This window comes from Oncorhynchus nerka, unplaced genomic scaffold, assembly GCF_034236695.1.
Source record: "Oncorhynchus nerka isolate Pitt River unplaced genomic scaffold, Oner_Uvic_2.0 unplaced_scaffold_1239, whole genome shotgun sequence".
Lineage (NCBI taxonomy): Eukaryota > Metazoa > Chordata > Actinopteri > Salmoniformes > Salmonidae > Oncorhynchus > Oncorhynchus nerka.
This window is the reverse complement of record NW_027040104.1, coordinates 106085-115613: the sequence shown is the minus strand read 5'-3', so window position 1 is coordinate 115613 and position 9529 is coordinate 106085.

Here is a 9529-nt window from a genome sequence, read left to right as displayed (position 1 = left end):
CACTTAGCCTGTACTGGGAGTCTGGACTGTATCATGTTAGCTCTCCACTTAGCCTGTACTGGGAGTCTTGACTGTATCATGTTAGCTCATGCCTTAGCTGTATCTCCACTTAGCCTGTACTGGGAGTCTTGACTGTATCATGTTAGCTCTCCACTTAGCCTGTACTGGGAGTCTGGACTGTATCATGTCTGCTCCCCACTTAGCCTGTACTGGGAGTCTTGACTGTATCATGTTAGCTCTCCACTTAGCCTGTACTGGGAGTCTTGACTGTATCATGTTACTGGGAGTCCCACTTAGCCTGTACTGGGAGTCTGGACTGTATCATGTTAGCTCTCCACTTAGCCTGTACTGGGAGTCTTGACTGTATCATGTTAGCTCTCCACTTAGCCTGTACTGGGAGTCTGGACTGTATCATGTTAGCTCTCCACTTAGCCTGTACTGGGAGTCTTGACTGACATGTTAGCTCTCCACTTAGCCTGTACTGGGAGTCTGACTGACTGCTATCATGTTAGCTCTCCACTTAGCCTGTACTGGGAGTCTGGACTGTATCATGTTAGCTCTCCACTTAGCCTGTACTGGGAGTCTTGACTGTATCATGTTAGCTCTCCACTTAGCCTGTACTGGGAGTCTTGACTGTATCATGTTAGCTCTCCACTTAGCCTGTACTGGGAGTCTTGACTGTATCATGTTAGCTCTCCACTTAGCCTGTACTGGGAGTCTTGACTGTATCATGTTAGCTCTCCACTTAGCCTGTACTGGGAGTCTTGACTGTATCATGTTAGCTCTCCACTTAGCCTGTACTGGGAGTCTGGACTGTATCATGTTAGCTCTCCACTTAGCCTGTACTGGGAGTCTTGACTGTATCATGTTAGCTCTCCACTTAGCCTGTACTGGGAGTCTGGACTGTATCATGTTAGCTCTCCACTTAGCCTGTACTGGGAGTCTTGGACTGTATCATGTTAGCTCTCCACTTAGCCTGTACTGGGAGTCTTGACTGTATCATGTTAGCTCTCCACTTAGCCTGTACTGGGAGTCTGGACTGTATCATGTTAGCTCTCCACTTAGCCTGTACTGGGAGTCTTGACTGTATCATGTTAGCTCTCCACTTAGCCTGTACTGGGAGTCTTGACTGTATCATGTTAGCTCTCCACTTAGCCTGTACTGGGAGTCTTGACTGTATCATGTTAGCTCTCCACTTAGCCTGTACTGGGAGTCTGGACTGTATCATGTTAGCTCTCCACTTAGCCTGTACTGGTCTGAGTCTTGACTGTATCATGTTAGCTCTCCACTTAGCCTGTACTGGGAGTCTTGACTGTATCATGTTAGCTCTCCACTTAGCCTGTACTGGGAGTCTTGACTGTATCATGTTAGCTCTCCACTTAGCCTGTACTGGGAGTCTGACTGTATCATGTTAGCTCTCCACTTAGCCTGTACTGGGAGTCTTGACTGTATCATGTTAGCTCTCCCACTTAGCCTGTACTGGGAGTCTTGACTGTATCATGTTAGCTCTCCACTTAGCCTGTACTGGGAGTCTGGACTGTATCATGTTAGCTCCCACTTAGCCTGTACTGGGAGTCTGGACTGTATCATGTTAGCTCTCCACTTAGCCTGTACTGGGAGTCTTGACTGTATCATGTTAGCTCTCCACTTAGCCTGTACTGGGAGTCTTGACTGTATCATGTTAGCTCTCCACTTAGCCTGTACTGGGAGTCTTGACTGTATCATGTTAGCTCTCCACTTAGCCTGTACTGGGAGTCTGGACTGTATCATGTTAGCTCTCCACTTAGCCTGTACTGGGAGTCTTGACTGTATCATGTTAGCTCTCCACTTAGCCTGTACTGGGAGTCTGGACTGTATCATGTTAGCTCCCCACTTAGCCTGTACTGGGAGTCTTGACTGTATCATGTTAGCTCTCCACTTAGCCTGTACTGGGAGTCTGGACTGTATCATGTTAGCTCCCCACTTAGCCTGTACTGGGAGTCTTGACTGTATCATGTTAGCTCTCCACTTAGCCTGTACTGGGAGTCTGGACTGTATCATGTTAGCTCCCACCAGCCTGTACTGGGAGTCTTGACTGTATCATGTTAGCTCTCCACTTAGCCTGTACTGGGAGTCTGGACTGTATCATGTTAGCTCCCACTTAGCCTGTACTGGGAGTCTGGACTGTATCATGTTAGCTCTCCACTTAGCCTGTACTGGAGTCTGGACTGTATCATGTTAGCTCCCCCACTTAGCCTGTACTGTTAGTCTTAGCCTGTACTGACTGTATCATGTTAGCTCTCCACTTAGCCTGTACTGGGAGTCTGGACTGTATCATGTTAGCTCCCCACTTAGCCTGTACTGTATCATGTTAGCTCTCCACTTAGCCTGTACTGGGAGTCTGGACTGTATCATGTTAGCTCTCCACTTATCCTGTACTGGGAGTCTGGACTGTATCATGTTAGCTCTCCACTTAGCCTGTACTGGGAGTCTGGAGCTCTCTCTAGCCTGTACTGGGGAGCCTGGACTGTATCATGTTAGCTCTCCCCACTAGTCTGGACTGTATCATGTTAGCTCTCCACTTAGCCTGGACTGTATCATGTTGGGAGCTCCCCACTTAGCCTGGGAGTCTGGACTGTATCATGTTGCTCTTAGCCACTGGGAGTCTTAGCCTGTTAGCTCTCCACTAGCCTGTACTGGGAGTCTGGACTGTATCATGTTAGCTCCCACTTAGCCTGTACTGGGAGTCTGGACTGTATCATGTTAGCTCTCCACTTAGCCTGTACTGGGAGTCTGGACTGTATCATGTTGGGAGCTCCCACTTAGCCTCTGGGAGTCTTGACTGTATCATGTTAGCTCTCCACTTAGCCTGTACTGGGAGTCTGGACTGACTGTATCATGTTAGCTCTCCACTTAGCCTGTACTGGGAGTCTGGACTGTACTTCATGTTGACTGTATCATGTTAGCTCTCCACTTAGCCTGTACTGGGAGTCTGGACTGTAATCATGTTAGCTCTCCACTTAGCCTGTACTGGGAGTCTGGACTTAGCATCATGTTAGCTCCCACTTAGCCCTGGAGTCTGGACTGTATCATGTTAGCTCTCCCTCTAGCCTGTACTGGGAGCATGTTAGCTACTTAGCCTAGTATCATGTTAGCCTCCACTTAGCCTGTACTGGGAGTCTGGACACTGGGAGTCTGGACTGTATCATGTTAGCTCCCCACTTAGCCTGTACTGTATCATGTTAGCTCTCCACTTAGCCTGTACTGGGAGTCTGACTGTATCTAGCTCTCACTTAGCCTGTGGGGAGTCTGTATGTTAGCTCTCCACTTAGCCTGTATAGTAATCATGTTAGCTCTCCACTTAGCCTGTACTCTCCACTTAGCCTGTACTGGGAGTCTGGGCAGCATCATGTTAGCTCTCCACTCACGCTGCACAGAAGTTAACATACTTGAATAATGCAACATGGCATGTAGAAATGTTGAAACTGTTCATTACTGTTCGCAAAACAATGTCCCTACATCCTAGCCTCTAGATTTCCTGGTGTTAGTCAGTGTTTATAAGTATTAATAGCTGTGTATAACCTCTCCTCTCTGCAGGATGGAGACATCCTAGCCTCTAGATTTCCTGGTGTTAGTCCAGTGTTTATAAGTATTAATAGCTGTGTATAACCTCTCCTCTCTGCAGGATGGAGACATCCTAGCTTCTAGATTTCCCGTGGACACCCAGGTGGCTTACATCCTGAGTCTGGGGGTGGTGAAGGAGTTCAGGAAACATGGAATAGGTAGGTACACTGCCACACTGGCGAGTCACGAGTCATGAAGGTCTAGTGGTTAGAGCGTTGGACTTGTAACCGGAAGGTTGCAAGTTCAAATCCCCGAGCTGACAAGGTACAAAGCTGTTGCAGTGACTGTTTTACTGCCACACTGGCGAGTCACGAGTCATGAAGGTCTAGTGGTTAGAGCGTTGGACTAGTAACCGGAAGGTTGCAAGTTCAAATCCCCGAGCTGACAAGGTACAAATCTGTCGTTCTGCCCCTGAACAGGCAGTTAACCCACTGTTCCTAGGCCGTCATTGAAAATAAGAATTTGTTCTTAACTGACCTGCCTAGTTAAAAAAAAAAGTTAAATAATTCGTAGCCTACCAAACTTGCTAACTGCCTGGTACTTTAGCACTCTATTGTCTATTATCCCTCTAATCACTCTGACATCAATGCAAATGTATTAGAAAAATCTAATCCAACACTTCATGAGTGCCCAAGAGCCCATGTTGCGTATCATTTCTATAGGCTATGCAATTACGGGAGAAAAGAACTGAGTGATGGCCTCTAATAAAAAGAGGAGGATCCCATCATCTTTCTATAGGCTAGTGCTTTTGCTGTTTGTTAGGCCTACTCATCTAGTTGACTGATAAAGTGAATGTGTAGAGTTCTTCCAATATCTTCAATATGCACCTCGGAATTGGATAAGGATGCTCGCAGGTGCATCCCCGATGTGTCTGTCTTCACTTATAGCCTGTGAGAAAGACCTTGATCTCGTGACGGAGAGCCATATGAGTGAGAGACGCCTGGATTGCTCAGCACACTCCGGGAGAAGGTCACAACGCAGCACTCCGGGCCCCAAAAGGCACAGATATATTTTCTTAGGGTGCGTTATGGCCGCAAAAGGGGATGCAGGCGTGAAATACGAGGCATTATCAAGTGCTTGTCAAATTGTGAATGAGAGACTATTGGAGTGTGTACAGCCTGCGCAAAAAACACTTAGCAGAGCTCAATGCCTTTTAAGCAAACATTTTTCAAATCATCATTAGTCTCATCATGCAGCCTTACAATGTATTAAACATCAAAACATATAGCCCAACGTTAGTAGAACAACTAAAGTTACATTAATAACTCTAAATGAAGCAAATCAGAATCCCTGTTTCTTTAACTGCTCAACACAGAATAGCCGAATGTATGCACTTCCTTCAAATCGTTTGGAGAAAATATTTATATTTTATTCAGCTTTGTTCAGTGTGTTCTTCCTATTTGAAAATAATATAAAATATTGCCAGGGAATTCTAAGCATGTCTTGTCTGATAAGTGAACTAGTGTCGCTCACAGCCATATGGCAGAGCCAGATCAGGGCCTAATAATAACGACATCTCAGAGTAGGCTATTCTGTTCTTCTGAAATAGACTACATTTTCTTCATATCATGCTCCTTTAGACCTGTCTAAAATAAATAGTTCATTTATTGTGAAGGTGTAGGCTATATTACATGGATTTATTTGACTTTTTAAAATGGCTTGTAGGCGGTGTGTAGGAGCCAGGAGATGCTAAATGTGTTGATGTTAATTAACCTGTCACTCACCCCGTGAGACCCACAGTTATTTAACATGTCACTCACCGTGAGACCCACAGTTATTTAACCTGTCGCTCACCGTGAGACCCACAGTTATTTAACCTGTCACTCACCGTGAGACCCACAGTTATTTAACCTGTCGCTCACCGTGAGACCCACAGTTATTTGACTTGGCTTGTAGGCTGTTATTTGCATGACAATTATCGGCTGACAATTTTTGTGAATGCCACAACCCTAGGTACACTCACAGTCACTCACTCACTCACTCACTCACTCACTCACTCACTCACTCACTCCTCCTCACTCACTCACTCACTCACTCACTCTCACTCAGTCACACACTCAGTCAGTCACTCACTCACAGTCACTCACTCAGTCACTCACAGTCACTCACTCAGTCACTCACAGTCACTCACTCAGTCACTCACTGTCCTGCTACTCTCCTCTTCTCCCCTCCCAGGCTCCTTGCTGCTGGACAGTCTGAAGGAAACACATCTCCACCACGGCCCAGGACCACTGCAAGGCCATCTACCTCCACGTGCTGACAACCAACACCACGGCTATACACTTCTACCACAACAGGTAGGTGGAGACCTGTTATACCACTTCTACCTCCACGTGCTGACAACCAACACCACGGCTATACACTTCTACCACAACAGGTAGGTGGAGACCTGCTATACACGCCTACCTCCACGTGCTGACAACCAACACCACGGCTATACACTTCTACCACAACAGGTAGAGACCTGCTATACACTTCTACCACAACAGGTAGGTGGAGACCTGCTATACACTTCTACCACAACAGGTAGAGACCTGCTATACACTTACATTTTACATTACATTTAAGTCATTTAGCAGACGCTCTTATCCAGAGCGACTTCTACCACAACAGGTAGGTAGAGACCTGCTATACACTTCTACCTCCACGTGCTGACAACATTTAACATTTACATTTAAGTCATTTGTAGCAGACGCTCTTATCCAGAGCTTAATTTACAAATTGGTGATTCACCTAGGACATCCAGTGGAACAGCCACTTTACAATAGTGCATCTAAATCTTTAAGGGGGTGAGAAGGATTATCCTATCCTTAGGTATTCCTTAAAGAGGTGGGGTTTCAGGTGTCTCCGGAAGGTGGTGATTGACTCCGCTGTCCTGGCGTCGTGAGGGAGTTTGTTCCACCATTGGGGGGCCAGAGCAGCGAACAGTTTTGACTGGGCTGAGCGGGAACTGTACTTCCTCAGTGGTAGGGAGGCGAGCAGGCCAGAGGTGGATGAACGCAGTGCCCTTGTTTGGGTGTAGGGCCTGATCAGAGCCTGGAGGTACTGAGGTGCCGTTCCCCTCACAGCTCCGTAGGCAAGCACCATGGTCTTGTAGCGGATGCGAGCTTCAACTGGAAGCCAGTGGAGAGAGCGGAGGAGCGGGGTGACGTGAGAGAACTTGGGAAGGTTGAACACCAGACGGGCTGCGGCGTTCTGGATGAGTTGTAGGGGTTTAATGGCACAGGCAGGGAGCCCAGCCAACAGCGAGTTGCAGTAATCCAGACGGGAGATGACAAGTGCCTGGATTAGGACCTGCGCCGCTTCCTGTGTGAGGCAGGGTCGTACTCTGCGGATGTTGTAGAGCATGAACCTACAGGAACGGGCCACCGCCTTGATGTTATTTGAGAACGACAGGGTGTTGTCCAGGATCACGCCAAGGTTCTTAGCGCTCTGGGAGGAGGACACAATGGAGTTGTCAACCGTGATGGCGAGATCATGGAACGGGCAGTCCTTCCCGGGAGGAAGAGCAGCTCCGTCTTGCCGAGGTTCAGCTTGAGGTGGTGATCCGTCATCCACACTGATATGTCTGCCAGACATGCAGAGATGCGATTCGCCACCTGGTCATCAGAAGGGGAAAGGAGAAGATTAATTGTGTGTCGTCTGCATAGCAATGATAGGAGAGACCATGTGAGGTTATGACAGAGCCAAGTGACTTGGTGTATAGCGAGAATAGGAGAGGGCCTAGAACAGAGCCCTGGGGGACACCAGTGGTGAGAGCACGTGGTGAGGAGACAGATTCTCGCCACGCCACCTGGTAGGAGCGACCTGTCAGGTAGGACGCAATCCAAGCGTGGGCCGCGCCGAGAGATGCCCAACTCGGAGAGGGTGGAGAGGAGGATCTGATGGTTCACAGTATCGAAGGCAGCCGATAGGTCTAGAAGGATGAGAGCAGAGGAGAGAGAGTTAGCTTTAGCAGTGCGGAGCGCCTCCGTGATACAGAGAAGAGCAGTCTCAGTTGAATGACTAGTCTTGAAACCTGACTGATTTGGATCAAGAAGGTCATTCTGAGAGAGATAGCGGGAGAGCTGGCCAAGGACGGCACGTTCAAGAGTTTTGGAGAGAAAAGAAAGAAGGGATACTGGTCTGTAGTTGTTGACATCGGAGGGATCGAGTGTAGGTTTTTTCAGAAGGGGTGCAACTCTCGCTCTCTTGAAGACGGAAGGGACGTAGCCAGCGGTCAGGGATGAGTTGATGAGCGAGGTGAGGTAAGGGAGAAGGTCTCCGGAAATGGTCTGAGAAGAGAGGAGGGGATAGGGTCAAGCGGGCAGGTTGTTGGGCGGCCGGCCGTCACAAGACGCGAGATTTCATCTGGAGAGAGAGGGGAGAAAGAGGTCAGAGCACAGGGTAGGGCAGTGTGAGCAGAACCAGCGGTGTCGTTTGACTTAGCAAACGAGGATCGGATGTCGTCGACCTTCTTTTCAAAATGGTTGACGAAGTCATCTGCAGAGAGGGAGGAGGGGGAGGGAGGAGGAGGATTCAGGAGGGAGGAGAAGGTGGCAAAGAGCTTCCTAGGGTTAGAGGCAGATGCTTGGAATTTAGAGTGGTAGAAAGTGGCTTTAGCAGCAGAGACAGAAGAGGAAAATGTAGAGAGGAGGGAGTGAAAGGATGCCAGGTCCGCAGGGAGGCGGAGTTTTCCTCCATTTCCGCTCGGCTGCCCGGAGCCCTGTTCTGTGAGCTCGCAATGAGTCGTCGAGCCACGGAGCGGGAGGGGAGGACCGAGCCGGCCTGGAGGATAGGGGACATAGAGAGTCAAAGGATGCAGAAAGGGAGGAGAGGAGGGTTGAGGAGGCAGAATCAGGAGATAGGTTGAGAAGGTTTGAGCAGAGGGAAGAGATGATAGGATGGAAGAGGAGAGAGTAGCGGGGAGAGAGAGCGAAGGTTGGGACGGCGCGATACCATCCGAGTAGGGGCAGTGTGGGAAGTGTTGGATGAGAGCGAGAGGGAAAAGGATACAAGGTAGTGGTCGGAGACTTGGAGGGAGTTGCAATGAGGTTAGTGGAAGAACAGCATCTAGTAAAGATGAGGTCGAGCGTATTGCCTGCCTTGTGAGTAGGGGGGAAGGTGAGAGGGTGAGGTCAAAAGAGGAGAGGAGTGGAAAGAAGGAGGCAGAGAGGAATGAGTCAAAGGTAGACGTGGGGAGGTTAAAGTCGCCCAGAACTGTGAGAGGTGAGCCGTCCTCAGGAAAGGAGCTTATCAAGGCATCAAGCTCATTGATGAACTCTCCGAGGGAACCTGGAGGGCGATAAATGATAAGGATGTTAAGCTTGAAAGGGCTGGTAACTGTGACAGCATGGAATTCAAAGGAGGCGATAGACAGATGGGTAAGGGGAGAAAGAGAGAATGACCACTTGGGAGAGATGAGGATCCCGGTGCCACCACCCCGCTGACCAGAAGCTCTCGGGGTGTGCGAGAACACGTGGGCGGACGAAGAGAGAGCAGTAGGAGTAGCAGTGTTGTCTGTGGTGATCCATGTTTCCGTCAGTGCCAAGAAGTCGAGGGACTGGAGGGAGGCATAGGCTGAGATGAACTCTGCCTTGTTGGCCGCAGATCGGCAGTTCCAGAGGCTACCGGAGACCTGGAACTCCACGTGGGTCGTGCGCGCTGGGACCACCAGATTAGGGTGGCCGCGGCCACGCGGTGTGGAGCGTTTGTATGGTCTGTGCAGAGAGGAGAGAACAGGGATAGACAGACACATAGTTGACAGGCTACAGAAGAGGCTACGCTAATGCAAAGGAGATTGGAATGACAAGTGGGCTACACGTCTCGAATGTTCAGAAAGTTAAGCTTACGTAGCAAGAATCTTATTGACTAAAATGATACAGTACTGCTGAAGTAGGCTAGCTGGCAGTGGCTGCGTTGTTGACTTTGTAGGCTAGCTGGCAGT